Raw genomic sequence first — 23,302 nt, forward strand, 5'->3', positions numbered from 1 at the left:
TCTGTATTACTCTGTTGGTTTTTCTGTCTATTCATGTGTCAGACACTTTTCATCATGGAGGCTTTAGACTATAATTTAATGTCCAGAAGAACTCATCCTTCCCTCTAGTGTGTGAGTGTTTTCCTGGCTGTTACTGCATATTTATTTTTCAGTATGAGGCTCAGTATCAGTTGTATATCTTCATTTAAAAAACTTGGTTTATTTATGAGGATTACATTAAATTTCTAAATTAATTTATGATGAACTGACTTTTTTTTTTTTTTTGAGACAGAGTCTCGCTCTGTCGCCTAGGCTGGAGTGCAGTGACCGGATCTCAGCTCACTGCAAGCTCTGCCTCCCAGGTTCACACCATTCTCCTGCCTCAGCCTCCCGAGTAGCTGGGACTACAGGCGCCCGCCACCTCGCCCGGCTAGTTTTTCATATTTTTTAGTAGAGACGGGGTTTCACGGTGTTAGCCAGGATGGTTTCGATCTCCTGACCTCGTGAGCTGCCCGTCTTGGCCTCCCAAAGTGCTGGGATTACAGGCTTGAGCCACCGCGCCCGGCCGAACTGACATTTTTATGTTAACTTGTTCTATCTGAATATAAGAGATGTCTATTTCTTAAACTCTTCGTTTGTGTCTTTTTAAGAATGCTTTAAAGTTTTCCTCAGATGTGTTTAATAGATTTATTTTAAAATTTATTCTTAAGTACTCAGTTTTCTTTGTGCAACTTGCTTTGTTTCCACTTAATATATCACATACAGCTGAACAGGTCAGTACGTGTTGATCTATTTCATTTTAAAAAGTGGCTCCATGGTAAGTTATGTCTGTGTATCGGTTAGTGTGGGGGAATGTGAGGGTAGCAGAAGTCATAATGTCTATCTTAAATAACTAAAACATAGTTTTGGAAATCAGACATGTTTATATACATTAAAAAATATTTAAAAACTCCTGTGTGGGTATTCAATTCCTTGAATTGAGCCTAGAAGAAAGTGTTGAATTTAGTTTAGTGGAGAGGACCAAAAAGGACATTTCGTGTGACAATGGCATAGACTAAAGTAGAGGCAGAGTTTCACCATGTCGTGTGAGGTCAGTGAAATAACTGGCCCAGATGGTGTTTCTGTACTCAAAGATAAAGTAAGGGCAGTTATTGGACAACTTGAGTGCCCAAAGAAAGCATTTGGATTTGTCACACTGGCAGCAGAGGCCTTCTGAACTATTAATCTATTGCAGTGTAACAAATTATCCCCAAATTTAGTGGCTTAAAACATCAATCAACATTTATTATCTCTAACAATTTTTGTATGTCCGAGATTTGGGATCAGATTAACAGTGTTCAGGCTTGGGGTCTCTTGTGGTGAAGTCAAGATGATAATCAGGGCTGGGCATGGAGGCTCATGCCTCTAGTCCCAGCACTTTGGGAGGCTGAGGCAGGAGGATTGCTTGAGCCTACGAGTTTGAGACAGCTTGGACAACATAATGAGACCCTATCTCTATGAAAAAATAATAATAATTTTTAAATAGATGTTAGCCAGTCTTCAGTCATCTTAAGGCTTTATTGGGGCTGGAGGATCCTCTTGCAAGATGGTGCACTCACATGGCTGGCAAGTTGGTGCTGGTTGTTAGTGGGAGGGCTCAGTTCCTCCCCTTTGTGGGACTCTTCACAGGGTTGAGTGTCCTTATGACATGGCAGCTGCACTCCCCAGATAGAGCAATTCAAGAAAAGAAGACAGAAGCTTCAATGCCCTTTTTGACCATGCGTTGGAAATCATCCCCCATCACTCTCGCCATGTTCTCTTCCTTAGACACAAGCCAGTAAATTCTGCCCACATTCAAGGGAAGGGGAGCTAGGTTTCACCTTTTAAAAAGAGGTGTGTCAGAGAATCTGGGAACAGATTTTACAACCACCACACTGTCCTAAAGAGGAGTGATGGTATAATTTTGAAGAGGAAAAAAGTCTGGGATCCAGAGAAAGATTAATCTGGTAGTAATGCCAAAGATGAATGGAAGAAAGGGAGAAACAGGAGGTGGATCATAGTAATGCGATCTAGCAGTCAAGTGATGGATTTAGTTGGGAGCAGTGAGAGGGCAGAGGTAGGACACATGGAAGGGAGACAGCAGAATCCCTTCCCCTGTGATGGTTGAGTTTTCAATGACTGAGTATGTAGAGAAAATCAGGGCGGTGACCTTGGGGAAAGCCATGGTTTGGGATATGATTAGGAAGGGGAGCTGGGTCTGTTGGATTAGAGAGAAAGAAGAGCCAGTTGGGTTCCTGGAGAATGGAAAAAAGCAGAGTAATCAAGAGCTTCAGATGTTGCAGAATTCGCAGAGAATGATGTTTGAAATGAATGCATTTGCCTGCAAGGTTATTATAGGTGACAGCAGTTTAAGTGGAGTAGAGCAATTTTGAAAATTGGATTATAACATTTAATTCGATGATTAACTTTTTACAAAGTGCTTGAGGTGGGAGGATGAGGGGCTGGTATACCATTCACGACTCAGATTTTAAGATCTTATGTCTTTCTGCCTCCTGATAGTACCCCCAAGACTCCCTGGAATGGCACTTCCACTCAGCTCTTGGATTGAGGGCAATGGAGGAGGATTTTACCTCACTCATTTTCAGGGACTCTTTTAACTGCATGTGAAATCAACTGACTTTATTATTTTTTTACTTTACATATTGCTTTTAACTATCCTCATGTGTGCTCTCCCCAGCCCCATTCATTTCCCTTTCTTTCCCTTCTCCCTGGTCCGTAAGCATTTCAGATCATGATCCAAGACAAAGACCTATTTTTCTTCTCCCTTACCTCCCAACTTCAAGCATGATTCTATGATTCATATACTTTGTTAACTGAACTTGCAGGGATGCAATTAATGTATAAGAAATATAATTAAAATTGCAACTAGCAAATGTAAACACTAAATTGAAGGAGTCTTGGTTTTTTAATTTTAATTTTAATTTTTTGTAGAGATGGGGTCTTGCTGTGTTGCCCGGGCTGGTCTTGAATCCCTGGCCTCAAGTGATCCTCTCACCTCAGCCTCCTAAAGTGCTGGGATTACAGGCATGAGCCACCACACCCGGTCTTATTTAGTAGTATTTTATGTTCTATATCTGTACATAGATTTAATCTGTTTTCAAATTAGTGAAAGAATTATCAATAAGATGGAGCAAAAACATGAAAATAATTTAAAAATGTCTTTATGTGACATAACACAGATTTGTGTAAGGATGTGAGATTAAGTCGACCAAAGATTGTGTAGTAAAACACTGACAAACCCAGAAATTAAATGTGAGTTTTCTTTCTGATAGGGCTATTTTCCTTTTAAGAAGAAATGTTGGGTCCATTTAAGACTTAAGCTAAATTACAATAGCATTAATAACTATGGTTCCAAATTAAGAGTAGTCTTTATGCTGTGAAAAAAAAAAAAACGATTGTTGATAAGTTCGTTTTAGCACAAAAAGATAGGATTGTTCTCAGGAACATCATCTTTGAATAAACAGGGCAGCCTCTGATGATGTAGACTCATTTTGCAGTGTGTGTGGGAGGTGAGCATAGAAGAGACAAAAGGACCAGGGGATGTTGAGAAGGAATAGCAGAAGGGAGGGACACCTGGGTGCCTTCACTGTGGATGGCACAGATCGTAAGTGACTGGAGGGGGCAGAGGCTCTGACTGTGTCAGTACTGCCATTAGGTATTCATTACATACACATTAAGCTTTTTCTGTGTGTCTGTGGGTGTGAGAGAGGGAGACAGAATAAAAAGGGAAGGAGAATGTATATGTCTCCGGAGATCACTGACTGTGTTGTTTACTTTTACAGTTAAAGATCTAGGGCCAGGTGCGGTGGCTTACCCCTGTAATCCCAGCACTTTAGGAGGCTGACAGCAGGCGAATTGCTTGAGCCCGGGAGTTCGAGACCAGCCTGGGCAACATGGTGAAACCTCATCTCTACAAGAAATACAAAAATTAGCTGGGTGTGGTGACACACACCTGTGGTCCCAGCTACTTAGGAGGATTGCTTGGGCCCGGGAGGTCGAGGCTGAGCTATGATTATGCCACTAGCTACAGTCTAGGTAATAGAGAGACACCCTGTCTCAATTAAAAAAGAAAAAGATCTGGATATATTTGGAGATTCTATCATGGCTTTTACTCCTTGTACTTGAGCAATTGACAGAAAGTTAATCTGGTTAATTGATATGTTTTCCATTTCCTGTTTCCCACTCATCCTATCCCCTCCTCTTTCCCTCTGAGTTCTCTGAGTCTCACTTCAGACTTTGTGGGTCCCAGAAGCTTCCACCGAGTGTCTCTTCCATTTCCAGGGCCCCACACTTGCTGGGCACATTGTCCTCCTGTGTGCTTCTCTATCTCCAGAATGTCCTGGGAATCACTGTGTGTAGGTTTCTACAACCTGTGTTATTTGTGTCTGTGTGTTTGTTTTCGCTTCTCTGGGGGAGGAGCCAAGTTTCATCCATGTAGCTCCACATGGAATAAATGTGAGTTGACTGAACGAATGAAAGATTTCCCCAAGCCTTGTAGTAGACGTGCTTGGACCATGGTGGTCCATCAGTGTGGCAGTGGAGTCCCTGAGCGTTAAGGATTGGGAGACGTGTAACTAGAGAGGTAGACCACACAAGCCATGAAGCATCTAGGGGTGACTGCAAACTGAGTGAGGCAGGTCTCCTGGTCCTGTGGTGCTCCACAGAGAAGATTTCAGGGATGGCTTGGAAGCAAGAAACAGGTAAATGCAGTGCTGTGTGCTAAGCGTTGCAACCTCCTGCACAATCTGCTCTGGGCACTTCAATTAATTTGCACTCTGGGGGTTGGTCTAGGAAGATTGGCGTTTGAGTTGAGTCCTCAAGAGCGTGCAGTTGCTCACCAAATGGAGAAGAACAAGGAGCATGTTTCAGAAGCAGCATGTACCACACTGTAGAGGTGGGAATTGTCATTTTCTTGAGAAGTAATGGAGCTTAAGGTTTAGGGGCATTGGGAGTGGGAAAGGAGCAGGAAATGAGATTGGAGAGGGCCATGTGTGTAATGCTGAATGACTGGCCTTCGCCCCGTTGACTGTGGGGAACCATTGGAAGTTTTAAAGTTAGAGGAATGGTGGAGATTCACATTTTAGAAAAATGCCTGGCAGCAGTGTGGAAGATGGACTGGAAGGGGAAGACTAAAGAGAATAGACGAGTTGGGAGACTGCTGCAAAGTCCAGCTGAGTGCGGTGAAGGGCCTGGATTAGGCCTTGATAGCAGCGATGTGGTGGAGAAGACGAAGTTGCATTATGATTTTGGGAGGTGGAATTTGCGTGAGGTACCAGAGCTACAGACAACAGTTGTGGGAGGGATGGAAGAATAGAGAAGGAAGAGTTTTTCAAGCTATAGCCATTGAATGGGAGAGTAGAAAGGAAGCACTGAGTTTGGTTCCGGACATTTTAGAATGGGGCACCCAAATGGAGAGAACCAGCAGACGGAAACATATTCACACATGTGTAAATGGGTGAGATTATGTAAGGAGAGCTTGCTGAGCAAAACGAGAGAGGGTCATGCAGAGGACTCTGGGACACTCCAACATTTAAAGAGCACACTCAGGAAAAGAGCCATTTAAGAACTGTTCCAAAAGGAGAGATAGCTACCAAGAGGTCAAGTTGAGATGAGCAGGAATACGAAGCCATTGGATTTGACCAGCCAGGGCAACAGAGGGAAACCCTGTCTCAAACAAAAACAACAACCAAACTTTTCCAAAAGAATTTGTTATAAGATTTTTAAAAATACCGAGCACTTTTCAGTATGTGTGTGTGTGCGTGGCGGGGGTTAAATATACATAACATAAACTTTACCATTTAATCATTCTTGAGTAGTTTTTTTGGCATTAAGTACATTCACATTGTTGTACCACCATTACCACCATGCATCTCCAGAACTTTTTCACTTCCCGTGATTGACACTCTGTGCCCATTAAACAACTCCCCATTTCCCTCTCTTCCATCCGCTGACAACCACCATCCTACTTTCTGTCTTCATGAATTTGACTACTCTGGGAACCTCATACAAGAGGAATCATGCAATATTTGTCCTTTCGTGAAAGAAACGGCCTGTTTCAGCGCCACATATTCAAAGTTCATCCGTGTTGTAACATGTCAGGATTTCCTTCAGCATTTTAAAAATATAATTTGAATATAGGTTTTTTTTTTTTTTCCCAAGAAACCCAACTATTTACAACCATTACAAAGTCCTACGATCTGCCACATCAGTTTTCCACAGGGAAGGGAATTAGAAGAAGGGAATTCGCGTCGATCACAGACATCCTGTTGAGCATGTGTCAGGCGCCACGCCGGTTCCAAGTACTTCGTCTGACTCATCGAATCTCCATAACAATTCTGTGCGGTGACATTATTTTTCTCATTTTACAGCTGAATAAACTGATTTTCAGAGACTTACGTAGCTTGTGCAAGGCCACACAGCTGGCAAATAACTGAGCCAGGATTCAAATCCTGATCCTCCCAATATCCAAGGCCATGCTCTTTTTAGGACCCTTCAGTTCTCCCTGTAGTCCTTTCTCTCATTATGTGACTCTAAAGGGGTCAAATCTCTTTGCTTTGAATTTAATGAAGTTGAGCTTTTTAAGGTTTTCCTAGTGTTCAGCAAATATACAAGGCTCCTCATGACATTAAACTGCTCTTATTTTGTATTTAACCTTTTAAGAACAGAATCAAGCATTTGCCAAAAGTAGAGAATTAATTGTGTAACTAATTAATTCAGTTCACATAGTTATTTGTTTAATGTTGTTTGATGTGTTTGTCCAACTTAATATTTGTCTGGGGTCATTTACAGAACTGAGTTGATTTGTAGGATAGATTTCTGAAGGAAAATACTTTTTTAAAACTAAACTTACAGTTTCTATTCTAATCACAAATAGAAAAGGAAGAAACTTTTTAAAATGAAAAATATTTAACCACTTATTTTTGAGGATCTCACGAAAACAAAGTATTATGCAAGTAATCTGACCATAGTATTTGAAGCCAAAAGCCACAGGTTGAGATTTGCCATGCTGAAGGTTTTTTTTTTTTTTTTTTTAATCTACAAATGTTTCTTTGAATTCTTGAATGCTCTATCCTGTGCCAGTGAAAGATGTTTTTCTTTAAAGATCTTAGCAGTGACTGACATATCACTGTTTGAGCAGATGATCCTGAGAAAGTAATCAAAGCCATTTACAGAACAGGCATTTCTGTAACTTGGGCCCTTCACGGAAGTAAGCCAATGGGCTTGTGTGTTGTTTGAAGACTGGGCTTATCTCTGCATCTTTGTTCAGTGTTTTGCTTTGAGAGCACCACTGACTCTGAGTTTCATCTGCACTCTGTGACCAATTGTGAGAGAGACCCAAAGTCTGAAGTTTGTGTTGACGTTAGAAAGTCATTCTCTGAAGCCTTTTTTTGGAATGAGTTTAAAGAAGGAAGAGTACCAAAAGCCAGGTCCAGTCTTGTAGTGGATGTTTTGGAAAGAAAGGATCATGGTTCTGTGGGACTGTAAGAGTGGATCAGATTACATTCTAATGTAGTGATGAAAACAAAGAATAATAACTCAGAGGGACTTTAAAACATCCTAAAATCTTCCCTCAGGCAAATAATACCAGACCTTCAAGAGCGGATAATTGTTTTCTCTCCATTTTCTTTTTTCTTTTTCCTTGCAGATTGACAGAATTAAAAATTTGACAACCCCATCAGTGGTTCATTCAAGTGTTTTGGTATATAGATGATTAGAAACTATAAAATATCTTCTGCTTTATTTTAAAGCTATTGTCTCGCTCAGACTGCATAATTTAAAGGCAACTGTGTAATTCATGTCTGTGGTGAAAAATTTCTGATCCTAAAAGTCATGGATGAAAGGGGGCATTTGCCTACCTAGCGTCAAGGAGCTTAAACTGTAATCAGAAGTCCATGCATTATTGCTTTATTCAAATGTAAAGGGAAGATGAATGCTCAAGATACAGCAAAGGATCTTTTTAAAATATGCAATTTGTGTGACTCTTGCTGAGTCAGATGAGTGGGTGATGCTGGGCAGAGCTGTAGAAGAAAACTGACTTTCAGCAAGGGATAAGAATCCATGCTAAACAGTACAGGAGTGAGGCTGAGAATATGCTCAGGGAGAGTGCGGTGATTGGAATGTTCGTCCCTTCCAAAACTCACGTTCACATTTAATCCCCAGTGTGGCAGTATTGAGAGGTAGAGTCTTTAAGAGGTGACTGGATCATGAGGGCTTTGCCCTCATGAATTGATTTACCCACTCATGGATTAATGGATTAATGGGTTAGTGGATTAATGGGTTGTCATGGGAGTGGGGCTTGTGGTTTTGTAAGAAGAGGAAGAGAGAGTGACATTCAGCCCCGTCACCATGTGATACCCTGCACTGCCTCAGAGTCTGCAGAGTCACCACCAGCAAGAAGGCTCTCACCAGATACTGTCTCTCAACCTTGGACTTTCCAGTATCCAGAACTGTAAGAAATAAATTTCATTTCTTTATAAGCTATCCAGTTTCAGGTATTCTGCCCTAAGCAGCAGAAAATGGACTAAGACAGAGAGGGAAGTCTCTGGAAGGGGGAAGCCTGAGTGGTGAAGTGGTGAGTCCAGCAGCTGAGGAGAAAACTTTTGACCTGAAAGGGCTAGATCTCGGACCCAGGTGGAAAAAGACTTCCTCTTTTTACCTTGGGGCTTGAGAGAGTGCTCAGCCTGGGTCTAAGAGTGGAGGTAGACCAGCCTAACAAAAAGGACTGGCTCCAAGGAATTGCTAGCCAGAGGGAAAATAAAATAAAATCATGGAAGGCTTGGGAGATGCCTTTTGATACTTTAAACCGAGCTTGTCCAGCCTGCGGCCCGCAGGCCCCGTGTGGCCCTGGACAGCTTTGAATGCGGCCCACCACAAATTAGTAAACTGTTTTAAAAATGAGATTTTTTTTGCATGATTATTTGTTGTTGTTGTTAGCTAATCACTATCATCAGTGTTAGTATATTTTATGTATGGCCCCAGACAATTTTTCTTCCAGTATGGTCCCAGGAAGCCAAAAGATTGGATACCCCTGCTTTAAACCTACCATGATAATTGAATACTGTGAGATTTTTATGTGTAAAATTTAGTCCAGATGGATAGCATTTGAATTCCCAGGATACACAGCAGTAATTTTTTTGTTTTTCATAGCAGCAAATTTTTTGGTGTTTTTGAACAAACTCAAGTCTGTTACTCACTGCAGAGTACCAAGTAGGAGATTCTCATTAGCAGATAAGAGAAGGCAAAATATGATGTCTTTACAGGAGAAAACTATGTGTTCAATTAAGATAGGGTGACAAAACCCAAGTGTAAAACCTACTAGTGGGGACTGGCAGAAAGATACCCTAGTTTGCACAGTGTTCTGTCCTTACATAAAGTTATTCTCTAATTGGCATCTCTTGGAAAATGGCTGGATTTGGCCCACTTAGTTAAGTAGGTCCAGGAGGGGCAGAGACTTGGAGTTTATTCATTCATTTTGGGAGGAAGCCCAGAATAGTCAATAGAACTAAAGATATGACAATAGTATTAGGTGCATGTCCTGTAATGTAGTTGGAATCCTAAAAACTGGGATAAGTCTGAGGTATAGGGGTTACATGACTCCAATTTATCCCTGGTTTTTGTCTTCATTGTCTCCACTGCTGTTAGGTTTTTGAAGCCTTGTCTTCTTTAGTTTAAATTGGAGCAGGAATTATTCTTTGATAAAAGACAGCACCTCAGTTAACTTTCTCACTCAGAATATATTTAGTCAACAGATAACTGTTGACACATACTAAATACAAGTGCATTACTTGCTTTTGGAGGATACAAAGATAAATTAGCAGAGTTTATTCTTAAGTTTTCTCATGTAATGGGGGTGGAGGCAATGTACCATCATTTAATAGTTGAGAACTGGGGTTCTGCAGTCAGCCCCAAGCTGGTTCGGATCCTGGTGTTGCAATGTATGAGATGTGTAGCCTTGGAAAAAGCTACTCGATCTCTCCTAAACCTTCCGAGGCTGTATAATAGTGCATGTCAACACCAGGGTATGTATAATAGCACTTATGTCATAAGGATGGCTGGAGGCCTACGAGATAATGGTTGTAAAGGGTTTAGAAGACTCCCCAGAGCATAGTGAGTCCTCTCTGAACACTGACAACACACACAGATGAGCAGAGGTGCTTTTATGGACCCAGTGGGTTCTGGCTTTGCTGATGTCCAATGTTAGAGGTAGGGCTTGGGGAGTACCTATATTGGAAGCAATCACTCAGATTGACAAGAAACAACATGGCAGACACAGAACCTTTTTTTTTATTTATCCACAAAAGTGGACTGTATTTTTTTGTTTGTTTTGATGTTTTGTTTGTATTTCTTTTTTTTTTTTTTGAGACTGAGTCTCGCTGTGTCGCACAGGCTGGAGTGCAGTGGTGCGATCTCGGCTCATTGCAACCTCCGCCTCCCGGGTTCAAGCGATTCTCCTGCCTCAGCTCCCCTAGTAGCTGGGGTTACAGGCACCTGCCACCACACGTGGCTAATTTTTGGAGATGGGGTTTCACCATGTTGACTAGGATGGTCTTGAGCTCCTGACCTCAAGTGATCCGCCCGTCTTGGCCTCCCAAAGTGCTGGGACACCTGGCCTGTCTGAATTACTTTGTGGTAACTCTGCCGTTAGGGGAGTTGAATCAGACTCATCTGATAGGAAGATGACTTAATCATCAATTATTTTAGTACACAGTTATTGAGTCTGTCTTTGCACCCATTATGGGTTCCAGCACTAGATCTAGTTTATTAGCACTGAAAGTAAAGCAAATACTAAGCCATATTGGTGATTGGCTCACAAACTGAGGAGTTTGGCTGGCTGTTAAGGATAGGTGTCTGTAATATTAGAAAGTTTTCAGGCAAAATGAATGAAACAACCAGATAATAATTTGGGAAATGATAAAGGAGTGGTAGAGTTGGGTTTCCTTAGCTGACTGTTTTGCTCAGACGTTGTGGTCTCAACTTACTTATCTCTAAATATTTAAATAGATTACTGACTGGCCTGGGATGTTGTCTGTTCTTTTTTAAAAAAAAAAAAGTTATATAATATTTGACCCATACAAAAGGTTATATAATTCTGTATAATTAATGGGGCGTTATTAACACCCTGAAGCTACCGTGTGAGGAGGCACCTCACTCATTTACTACATTATTATAACTTGCTAAACATACCTTGGTTAATAAGGAGCTATTTCTTAAATGTCACTTCTGTGTCTCCTGCCAAGCATCTGATGGTGGACCCGAAGCCCTTGTTGACCAATAGGCTCAATATTTGGGAGGGAGACCTGGACAGCAGAGTAGAGGTGTGTGAGGACAAGCTGGGCCCTGACAGCATTTGTGTCTGTCACCTCTAACCACCAAGGGAATAATGACTTGAGAGAGCCCTGCCTGCTTGCTGCAGCTCCTCCTTCCCAATCTCAGGTGAATTCCTCTTGATTTCCTCTAGCTGTGGCCTAGAATCATGTATAGAAAAGAGTTCTGGGAAATGTAGTTCCCCTTAACCAAATGCTAACAGTACAAACCACAGTTGTGCAGGTAAGTATATGTTTGTACTTACTTGTTATACTGGAAACAGAAGAGATATTTGTAATTATTTCTGCTTAAAAGATATCAGAATAGTTATTTACTGTTCAGGTATCAGATTCGTTTAAAAATGACATTTAACTTGATTGTATCATTATTTTCTTTTCCATTAAACCGTAACTATTTTTAAAGCCATGAAATAACTTAAAAAGCAGAACTAATTTAATCTTACCCTCTCCTTTGGAAAGAAAATATTCCTTTTTTAAAGTGAAAGCAAGTTTCAAAAAAAGAAAAATAAAGGAATAAGGAATGGCTACTCCGTAGGTAGAGCAGTGGCCTGGTCTGCTTGCCTGAGTATACTTGCAGTTATTTCTAGATTATATGCTAAACAAGGGGTGGATTATTCATGAGTTTTCCAGGAAAGGGGTGGAGATTTCCTGGAACTGAGGGTTCCTCCCCTTTTTAGACCATATAGGGTGACTTCCGGACATCGCAGTGGGATTTGTAAACTGTCGTGGCATTGGCAGGAGAGCCTTTTAGAATGCTAATGTATTATAATTAGTGTATAATGAGCAGTGAGGACGACCAGAGGTCTCTTACGTTGCCATCTTGGTTTTGGTGAGTTTTGGCCGGCTTCTTTACGGCATCCTGTGTTATCAGCAGGGTCTTTGTGACCTGTATCCTGTGCCGACCTCCTATCTCATCCTGTGACTAAGAAAATATTCTTCTAATTTGACAAATCAATTTGGATCTCATTGTACTAAAAAAAAGTTTTTTAAAAAAATATCCAATACAGTGCCATCTAGTGATAAATCATTTACTTGCTGGTTATTGAAAATAGTTTACTACACGTTTTACGTCTTGGTAAGTCAGGAACTTCACTTCTAATTGTGCAAATTCTTAAGACATATTTTAAGCAACTATTTCTAAATAAATCAAATATTTGTAAATAGAGAGCTGGAAAATATTTTTTAACCCTCAGGTTTTATTATACATATGTATCACAATGTGTCTGTTTACTTAATGCCACGTGGACCCAGGAGTAAAATCAAAATCAGTGTTTTGTCTAATAAGGTGGTAATAGGATTATTTTAGAAATGTGATGTGAAGGAATGAGCATGGCTTAAAAATCAAACAGACATGAGTTTGTCTATTTGGACTTATTTTTCTTATGACTTAGCAGGTAATTACTACCTGCCTGGAAGTGCACCAAACACTATATATGTACTGCCTCAGTACGTATTCACGAAACTCCATAGGTATTTTACAAATGAGGAAACTGGCCGGGTGCGGTGGCTCACGCCTGTAATCCCAGCACTTTGGGAGGCCGAGGCGGGTGAATCGTGAGGTCAGGAGATCGAGACTATCCTGGCTAACATGGTGAAACCTCGTCTCTACTAAATATACCAGAAAAAAAAAAAAATTAGCCGGGCATGTTGGCGGGTGCCAGTAGTCCGAGGTACTCAGGAGGCTGAGGCAGGAGAAGGGCGTGAACCCGGGAGGCGAAGCTTGTAGTGAGCCGAGGTGGCGCCACTGCACACCAGCCTGGGCGACAGAGCAAGACTGTCAAAAAAAAAAAAAAAAAAAAAAAACCAGACAAGCAAATGAGGAAACCAAGGCAGGGCAAGGAAGTGTTGTGGTGCTTACTTCATTGTAAATTTTTTTTTTTTAATTGTACTGAGGTGGAGTCTCGCTCTGTCACCCAGGCTAGAGTGCAATGGTGTGATTTTTAGTATAGACGGGATTTCATTCACCATGTTGGCCAGGCTAGTCTCGAACTCCAGACCTCAAGTGATTCACCCACCTTGTCCTCCCAAAGTGCTGAGATGCCTCATTGTATTTTATTGTGTGTGTTTATCTGTTTCTGTAATAAAAGAGTGCCCCTTAACAGAGAGGGTCTTACTCAAGAATACTGCGTTTTTTCCTGCCCCTATTATAGACTGGTATGTCTGCAGTTCAGCTGCTGAATATTTGATTTTTTTTTTTTGTCCATGAAATGAAAACACAATACCCTTGACAAGAACAATAGTACGTTACATTGTTTTGATAAAATATCATTGTTTTCTCTATATTTTCTTCAAGAGTGAAAAATATATGTAATTTTTTATGAAGGGTATTATACAGTGGCACAAGCACTAAACTAAGCAACTCTGGGTTCTAGTCTCTACTTGGCCACTTGTAAACTAGTGTTAATTTAACTCTAAAGTTTTACATGCACACAACCTGCATATTCCAAGAGCTTGTTACATACAAGGCTTGTTACAAAGACCAGCAGTCTCCCCGCGCTCACTCCTGCCCCGTCCCCTGCTCTCTGAGCTCAACTCTTAGAGCAGATTGTTCTGCTTGTTTACCTCCAGCTCTCTGAACAGGCATCGCTCTTAATTTTTCAGTCTTCTTAATTTTTCAGTCTTAGGCATTACCTTATCATGAGAGGCATGACCTCTCGTGATAAAGGAGAGTTTATCTTATGCACCCCCACCCCATGTACACAGCCCTTTTCTTCTCTCATTATAATTACATTTTGAATAATTCAGCATTTACATTGTTAGGACTTTGAAAACATTATTCCCAGATGCGTTATATAATCTATGGTTACCTTTTCTTTCCAGCACAACTTTTCATTTTCCCTGGTGTTAATAATTCTTTTCTTTTTTTTTTTTTGGAGGAGGGCATTGTTTGCTTAGATTTTCTGTGCTTTTCCCGTGTTCGTCCCTAAACTGTTCCCCCCATGTAAACTACTTGTGTCAGAAGGGTTAGGATGCCATGCAACAGCATTGTCAGCCTACAGGCAGCCTTCCTCTTTGGCCACGTTGTCTTTTCTCGGGTTAGCTCGAACTCTCTGCTGCCTCCCAGAGGAACGGTGAGACTTAGGGTCTGGCTGAACGTGAAGCCCTATTTGTGTGCGACTAAGACTGCTTGTCAGCAAAAACAGTCAAGAATGAGTCTTCTGACAGGCAGAAGCACTAGTTAGTTTTTACTGTGACCAGTCATGAAGAAGCAGAGTGGGTAAGTAAAGGTACCAGGGGTGAAATGAAGACCAAATGGTATGTAAGATATGTGCAAACAATAGTTAGAACAGAAAGAATCCTTTTTCTTTCTTTTTTTTTTTTTTAAATAACTTTTTTAAAATAATGGAGATGGGTGGGTGGCGCGGGGTAGCGGGGGGGTGGGGTCTTGCTATGTTCCCCAGGCTGGTCTTGAACTCCTAGCCCCAAGGGATCCTCTCACCTCAGCCTCCCAAAGTGCTGGGATTATAGGCATGAGCCACTGCACCTAGCTGAGAAGGAATCTGTGAATTGCTTCTCATTGATTGTTACAGGAAATGATGTTGGAGACGTGAATGATCTAATGACTCTTAGCTTTGTAGATATTTTGTTTACCTCAATCATAGATTTGGTCTGGTTGTGAATCATGTCTAAGATGTTACTTTTGGGGGCATCATTATTACATGCATGGGCGAAAAACTAGAGGGCAGAAGCAGTCTATACTGTTTTCATTAATAGAAGAATTTGCTACGGAACTGTTTTAAGTATTAAATACACAAAAGCTGCCATTCTAGATAGCTAGCACTAGGAGGCCACAGAGACCATGATTCTGGTGGATTCAGATTGAGTCCTGCATCTTTCCTGTTGGAATTGGAAAAGAAACCAGGGGGTACGTAGTCTAGTTGAAATGCTGTAAACACTTCTTAAAGTTCAGGATCAGATAAACTAGATTAAAAATGCCATCCTGTTTTTCATAATGCAGTAACAAATGAATCTAAAATATGCAACACCGCTTTCTTTTATGCTTGTGACATTCTTAGTAAATAACACAAGCAGAGTATGTATACGGTTGTATAACCACCACTTTTTTCCATTGCACTTCTGATTTTTAGTTCTTGGGTCCCCAATCCCGGCCCTGATTACTTTATGCCCAGATCACTTTCATAGCCTTCTAGTTGATGAGGCTTTATAGCTTGTAGTTCTCCACTTCATTCTGTGTATTGAAAGCAAGAGTTTTCATCAGAAATGGTTTGGTCACACATGCCCTATGATAAGCAACTTTTGGTAGTCTCCTGTCAAATAGTATTTCAAGTCCAAGCCTCTCCATTCACTCATTCATTCTAGACATATATATCGGGTGCCTTTAGTTGGGCTAAACCTTGGCTCTCAAGACAGACACTCGGGTTCTGCCCCCAAGAGCTTCATATTTGCATGTGCATTTTCTCAGTATTCTCCAGTCTCTCTTACAGCTAAGTAAACATACCTTGTCTTCACTAAATTTTTACCTTCGTGCCTTTAAACATAAAGCAACGTCTGTCATTTTGTAATTCTCTTCCTTCAGAACTGCCTCTGGTTATTAAAAACCTGATCTACCCCTATTACTCTAGGATCTTTCAGCTTTGTGTTATTTAATTTACACCATATTAATTTCATTTAGTTTTTTTCTTAAAATTCTAACTATGCGTGTGCTGCTGCTTAAGTACAAGGTGGCCTTTTATTTCTTTACATTTCCCGTTAGTGCCAAATAGTGCACATTCCTTCTAAACAAATGAAATATTACTTTAATGACTGCAGCACATCCCATGGGTCGCTTTCCCTGTAACCTTCCAGTGCCCTCTTCTTTTCCAGCAGAACCTCCACTTTGCTCAAGAATCCGCTCTTCTCTGTATACCCATATGCTCTGGAGAAGCTAGTCTCAGGCCCCAGTCACAGCCCACGGCTGTCAGGAAGGTTCTGTTCTTGCCAGTTGATAGGTTTGAGCGTGAACATGTGACCCAGTTCTGTCCCTGGAGACATAAATAGAAGCCGGGTGGAGGCTTCCAGAAAGTTTTGCCATCCTGGTGAAAAAGAGTTGGATGAAAAGTTCTGCCCACTGTGGGCCGAGCTCCAGCTGTCTTGCAGCCATGAAGGGAGCTAGCCCAAGCATCATCGCCACACGGAGGGGGGTAGAAAGACAGCTGGGGCGGGGGCCTTGCTGCATTGCTGAGCCATCCTTTGTTGGGATTTCTTGTTATGTGAAGATAGTGAGGCTTTGTCGGCTTGGGATTTTTTCTTATTTTCAGACAAAGGCATCTGGCTAACTTCACCATCAGCTCTCAGTTTAGATTTCGCTGATCTCTGACAGCATCTCTTGCCATGCCTTTACCACACCATGTAGTAATAGATTATTTGCTTCTCAGCACCACAATTGACTGTAAACTGTGTATGAGAGCAGGAACTTCACCTTGATCACTGTTACGAGATGTGCCTAGGAACTAGCATAGCACCTGGGGACTGATAAATTTTGAACACCTATATTTATTCCTGTTATCCTGAAAGCAGATGCAAAGTTTCGGGGGCAGGGACAAATTATGATTATTATAGCAATAACCTAGTACGAGAGACTTGAGTTTCTAACCCCTGGAAGATTTTCACAGTCCTGGTTTCATCGTCCTTCTGAAATGTAAACACATAGCTCAGGGGAGGTAAGTCCCTTACTATCTGTTCAGTCATCTTTTATGTTTTAAGGTTGTCCTTTAACACAAGTCCTAGTAAAATTTTCCTAGCTCTAAATGTGCAGAAGTATAAAGACACTCACTTCCTCACACTGACATAGTAGGTGTTCAATAAACTATTTGTTAAATTTTTAACAAATTTAAAGGATAAATCTAATTTCATTCTAATTTAGTGATGTCAGCTGGGTCAGGGATTGTGGGATTTTGTGGGGGAGATGGGGGAAAGCGTATGAGAATCATCTGGGGGACGTTTTAAATCAACAGTATACTTCTCACCCGCCAATTCCGACGTCTCCTATTACTGTCATATTCCTTAGGGTTTTTAGGTTTGTTTTTGTGGCCAAAAGGATGAGAACCTGGATATAGCCCACACTATGTTTGAGCCTTTCTTATGAAAGTTAGGAATGGAACCATTTGTCTTGACACCTTGACACCCAAGTCTGCTATCTCAATGCTTACATTCATTGCACCAGAGTCTTCTGTTTTGTGTTTCCTTGTATGGATTTGGTAGAATTTATTAAAGGATGTTTCATTTTTTAATTAATAGCTTGCCTTTTTTTCACAGAGGGTTTGAGGCAACTTGACAGCACAAATGCATACAATGAAATAGCATATCAACAGAAAATCAGAACTGAGAAAAAAAGGTTGCAAATGTGTTGATTTTAATTCAGACTTGCTTCATGTTTTTATTTATGTCATGCAAAATGACAGATAGCATCAATTATGTTAATAGTTTTTAACATTTTTATTTAAGCCACATCCCTGTGTTGTAATCTGTGAGACCTCTTCTGAAAGGAGTGAACACAGATACACACACACACACTCAGTTTTGCTGTAATTGTTGTCCCTGGCTCATCCCTCCTTCAGTGGGGGTACATGGAAACTTCTTGTTAGAGAAGGTGAAACACACTCATTTCTTAGGAGGGAAAAAATATTCTTGGTGTTAAGTTCTGAAAAATTTATTTCTTTAATAAAATATACATACAGAAAAATAGACTAAGCTATCAAATACCATCAGTTTTGTAATATTTGCTTTAGATTTTAAAAAATAATACAGACGAAATAGAGACCTCTTATTTAGCTCTTTTTGATTCTATTCTGCTTTTTTCCTCTGCAGTAGAAACCACTATCCTGAGTTCAGTGTTTAACATTTCCAAACATATTTTATGCGTTTACTACCTTTGTTTACATCTGCATCTATATATATATATATTCTTTTTTTTTTTTTTTTTTTTAAACAGAGTGTTACTCGGTCACCCAGGCTGAAGTGCAGTGGCATGATCTCGGCTCACTGTAGTCACCACCTTCCAGGTGCAAGCGATTCTCCTGCCTCGGCCTCCCGAGTAGTTGGGATTACAGTCATGAGCCACCACACCCAGCTAATGTTTGTATTTTTAGTGGAGACGGGGTTTCTCCATGTTGGCCAGGCCGGTCTCAAACTCCTGATCTCAAGTGATCCTCCCGCATCAGCCTCCTAAGTGCTGGGATTACAGGCGTGAGCCACAGCACGTGGCCTGCATCATTATGTATGTAAGACATTGTTTTATATGATTTGAAACTGTATAAACCATGTTTCATTATAGGCCTCTGCAGCTAGTCTTTTCACCTAACATTTGTTTTTTAAAAAAATTGTGGTGGAAAAAAAAAAAAACCACATAACATGAGAGTTACCCTCTTAACAAATTACTGTGTACGGTACAGTATTAACTAAGCATAATGTGGTACAGAAGATCTCTAGAACTTTTCATTTTGCATGACAGACACTCTGTTCCCATTGAATAGCAACTGCCCATTTTCCCCTCCTTCCAGTCTGGCAACAGATTCTAATTTCTGTTTCTGTAAGTTTGATTACTTTAGACACTTCATCTGTGTGGTTTCATGCAGTAATTGTCCTTCTTCACGTAGCGTAATATCCATCACTGAGCAACAAGGTTCATCCATGTTGTAACTTATGACGAGACTTCTGTTTTAAGGCTAATATTCCACTGTATATATACACCATATGTGCTTTGTTTTTTCATTTAAGATGGATGGTTAGGTTGTTACTACCTTTTGGTTATTGTGATTAATGCTGCAGTGAACAGGGGAGTGGTGCAAGCATTTTTACACAATTCTGATTTCAGTTTTTTTGGATGAATATCCAGAAGTGGGATTTCTGGTTTATATTATAGTTCTATTTGTAATTTTTTGGGGAATCTCCATACTGTTTTCTGTAGAAGCTGCACCATTTTACAGTCCCACCAACAATGCGCAAGGGTTCCAGTGGCTTCAGATCCTCACCAACACTTGTTATTTTCTGGGGTTTTTGTTTTTGTTTTGTATAATGCCCATCCTAACATGTATGAGGTAACATCTTACTGTGGTTTTCATTGGCATTTGGTGACTGGTGATGTTGAACATCTTTTCATGTACCTGTTGGTCATTTGTATGTCTTTTTTTGAGAAATACCTATTCGAGTCTTTGGTCTGTTTTTTCAGTGGGTTATTTGGGTTTTTTTTTTCCACTGTGTTGTAGCAGTTCCTTATATATTTTGGATATTAGCCCCTTATCAGATACATGGTTTGCAGATATTTTCTCCCCCTTCCATAGGATGCCTTTTTACTCTCTTGATTCTTTACTTCTCTTTAATACTTGTAGCTGTCCTTATGTACTTCATAAATACATATGTAATACTCATATATACAATATTTCATTATGAGACTGTATTGTATACATATTCTCCTGATTCACATTTGAATTGTTTCCAGTTTTTGCAGTTACCTGTATTCTGATATGTACTTCCTTTTGTTCCTGTGCCAGTTTCTCTAGTGTACATTTTCAGGAGTGGAATTACTTGGCTGTAGGTACGCACATCTTCATCTTTATTAGATATTACCAAATTGCTCTCCAGAGTGGTTGACTCAGTTTAACTTTGTTTCATTAGTGTATGGTAGTTTGCCAGTCTGATGTGAAATGCTGTTTCATCGTAGTGTTAAACTGTGTCATACTGAACTTGAACATCTTAGGTTTATTTTCACCCAGATTTCCTTTTTTGTTAACTATTCACAATTTTTTGCCTCATTTTTTTCAACACAGTTGTTTGTGTTTATTTGCTGACTTTTAGGACTTAATGTATCCTGAAGATTAATAATATTTTGTTATGTATTTTATTAATATCTTGTAGTCTGTGGGTTGGTTTTTCATTTTGTTTGAAGAATCTTTTGTTTAGAATTTTAAAAAATTTCAACATAGTAACACATTTATCAGTCTTTTACTTTATAATTTCTACTTTTGTGTGTGATTTTAAAAATCATTACCTGAAGAGCATTTTTTTCTAAAAATTGTCAAAATTTTATTTTTACATTTAAGTCTATAGCTTGAAAATGTGCTCTATGATGCCAGATAATGATTTTATTTTCTTACAGTTAACCTATGTCTCAGGATAACTGTTGTTTAATAGTCTGTCCTTTCCCCCACTGATTTGCAGTGCCACTGCCATCATATATCAAATTTCTGAACATACATGTGTCTTTTTCTGGGTGCTCTATTGTTTTTCGTTTATCTTTACTGTTTTACTTATCATAGTTTCATATAACTTAAAGTTTTAGAGACCAGGCTGCCTGTTTCTTCAAATTTGTCAAGACTGTTCTTGGCCTTTTTTTCTTGTGAATTTTAGGATCAGCTTACCGTGGTCCATGAAAGACCCTGTAGGGATTTTGATTGTAGTCATGTTGTATTTCAGTTCAGTTTAGGGATATTTATTAAGTCTTTGATCCACAAATATAGTGTATTTCTCAACTTACTTGGTTTTATAATGTTCTCTATAAAGCTCTTGGAGATTTTTTTGTTAGACTAATTATTAGAAAGTATACAGCTTTAGTTGCTGCTTTAAATGGTAGGTAGCATTTCTTATTAAAATTACAATGTGATGTTGTGGCTTATAGGAATTGTATTAATTTTGTATATTGACCTTATACTTAACAACATTGATGAACTTCTTTTTTATTAGTTTTAATGGTTTTCCTTCATAATTCTCTATATAGATAATGATTACTTGGAGAGGAAGACAATTTTGTTACTTCACTTAAATTTTTATATTTCCTTTCTGTCTTTTTTATTAACATTGATTAAATCCTCTGTTATTAAGTAAAAGTGATGATTGTAGTCATCCTTCTTGCATTTCCTAGCTTTTGAAGGAAATACTCCCATTATTTAACCATTAAGTGTGATTTTGTTGTAGGGTTTTGTTTTTGTTTTTAAGTTAAGCAAGTTCTTTTCCTGATACGTGGGATTCTTTTTTTTTTTTTTTTTTTTTAATCATGAAGACTGCTAAAGAATTAACACAACCATTTTTTCATTTTTGAAGGACAAATCTGACCTTAGATTAACTCTCTACTCAGTTCTCCTGAACCCCTGGTAAAAGGAGAATGTTCACCATGTTACCAGGCAACATTGCTGTGGTGAAAGTGACCTCTGTTTGGTAAATGTATCTGGACTGGGAGGAACTGTTAAGTGAACTCTAAATTCCTGATTAGAAGCTGTAGCTTCCTCAGAAGTACTGACTTTTCAGAAGTGGGTATGTCCTTTGTGGGAACCCTGGACGCTGTGACTAGCACCGTTATTTGATATTTGGTTTCTGCTTGGGGCACAAAGTTTCTAAGCCAGCATGTCTGTGCACCACCCTTGTGATTTTATTTTGTTTTATTGTATTTTTTTTTTTTGAGACAGACTTTCTTGTCGCCCAGGCTGGAGTACAGTGGTGCAATCTTGGCTCACTGCAAACCCCATCTCCCGGGTTCAAGTGATTCTCTTCCCTCAGCATCCTATGTAGCTGGGACTGCAGGTGTCTGCCACCACACCTGGCTATTTTTGTGTTTTGTATATTTATTTGCACCGTGTTGGCCAGGCTAATCTCAAACTCCTGACCTCAAGTGATCCACTCACCTTGGCCTCCCAGAGTGCTGAGATTCAGGCGTGAGCCACTGTGCCTGGCCCACCCTTGTGATTTTCATTTCCTTGCCCCTGAGCTGTCACCTGGATGCCAGAGAGAACAGCTCCTGGATGGCCATGTGGGCTCCTGTGGGGACTCGTTCCACGAAGAGAAACACCTGAAACTGCCCTTTTGGCGTGCTGTGTTTTCTTCTGTGTTTCCCGAGTCGATGGCTGCTGGGTGTGGCCTTGGTAATTGGGTAGCTCAGAATGTGTAATTAAAAGTCCCACGTGGGCATTACAGTGCATCCAAACAAAATACAGAAATAAAAGTGTTTCCTGGGACTGATCTAACTTTATAACTCTCACTTAACATCCTCAATTTCTAGTATTTATCTGTTGGAATGCTCATGTTTTCATGAGCTATATGTCTTGTCTTCATGACTATAAAGATTTCAGATTGAACTTACAAGTATATATACTGGCCGGGCGCGGTGGCTCAAGCCTGTAATCCCCCCCCAGCACTTTGGGAGGCCGAGACGGGCGAATCACGAGGTCAGGAGATCGAAACAATCCTGGCTAACACGGTGAAACCCCGTCTCTACTAAAAATACAAAAAAATTAGCCGGGCGAGGTGGCGGGCGCCTGTAGTCCCAGCTACTCGGGAGGCTGAGGCAGGAGAATGGCGTGAACCCGGGAGGCGGAGCTTGCAGTGAGCTGAGATCCGGCCACTGCACTCCAGCCTGGGGGCAGAGCGAGACTCTGCCTCAAAAAAAAAAAAAAAAAAAAGTATATATACTATACTATCTTTTTTAATGTGTTAGATTCTGTATGTGTTTGCCAACTCCAAAATGGTTCTGCTGCTAAAAAAAAAAAGTTTGATAACTAATATTTTAGACCTGTACTGTCCAGTGGGTAGATATGTGTTGCTGTAATATGGCTATTAAGATGAAATATAATTACAATTCAGTTTCTTAGTCATACCAGCCAGAATTCAACTGCTCACTCACCACATGTGGCTAATGGCTACTATATTTGACATTGTAGATACGGAGCATCTTCATCATTACAGAAAGTTCTGTTGAACAGACTTTCTCGGCTTTATTTTAAAAATTTATCCACATTATCAGAGAGCGTTAATGTTTTTACTATATATGCTCTATGCAGTAAGAATCAGCATATCTTTCAGGGACAGTATTGAAGACCCCAGTGTATTATGTGCAGAATGATCCACTAGAGAAATATTTCTTAGATTTGAGTACCAGGATAAGTTAAGTTTCTCCTGAAATTTACCCTCTGATCATGTCTGGTTTGTAACTGATCATTTTTCCCTTTCTGCTTTGTCTACTAGAGAGTGTAGGG

The 23,302-nt window shown here is 40.1% G+C and overlaps 1 long non-coding RNA gene across 3 annotated transcripts in view; it reads left to right on the forward strand.

The window, feature by feature from the left end:
* Positions 1-23,302, forward strand: part of LOC104674469 — a 162,523-nt gene that overhangs the window by 22,369 nt on the left and 116,852 nt on the right. Inside the window, exon 1 of one of the 3 annotated variants that reach the window (XR_004057979.1) lies at positions 18,466-18,558. The exons of 1 other annotated variant lie outside the window; for it this stretch is intronic. This is a non-coding gene — a long non-coding RNA (uncharacterized LOC104674469). Of the gene's footprint in view, positions 1-18,465; positions 18,563-23,302 lie in introns of those variants that run through there. One more of the 3 variants, XR_004057977.1, reaches the window with a different exon arrangement.

The sequence above is a fragment of the Rhinopithecus roxellana genome, chromosome 6, assembly GCF_007565055.1.
Source record: "Rhinopithecus roxellana isolate Shanxi Qingling chromosome 6, ASM756505v1, whole genome shotgun sequence".
Lineage (NCBI taxonomy): Eukaryota > Metazoa > Chordata > Mammalia > Primates > Cercopithecidae > Rhinopithecus > Rhinopithecus roxellana.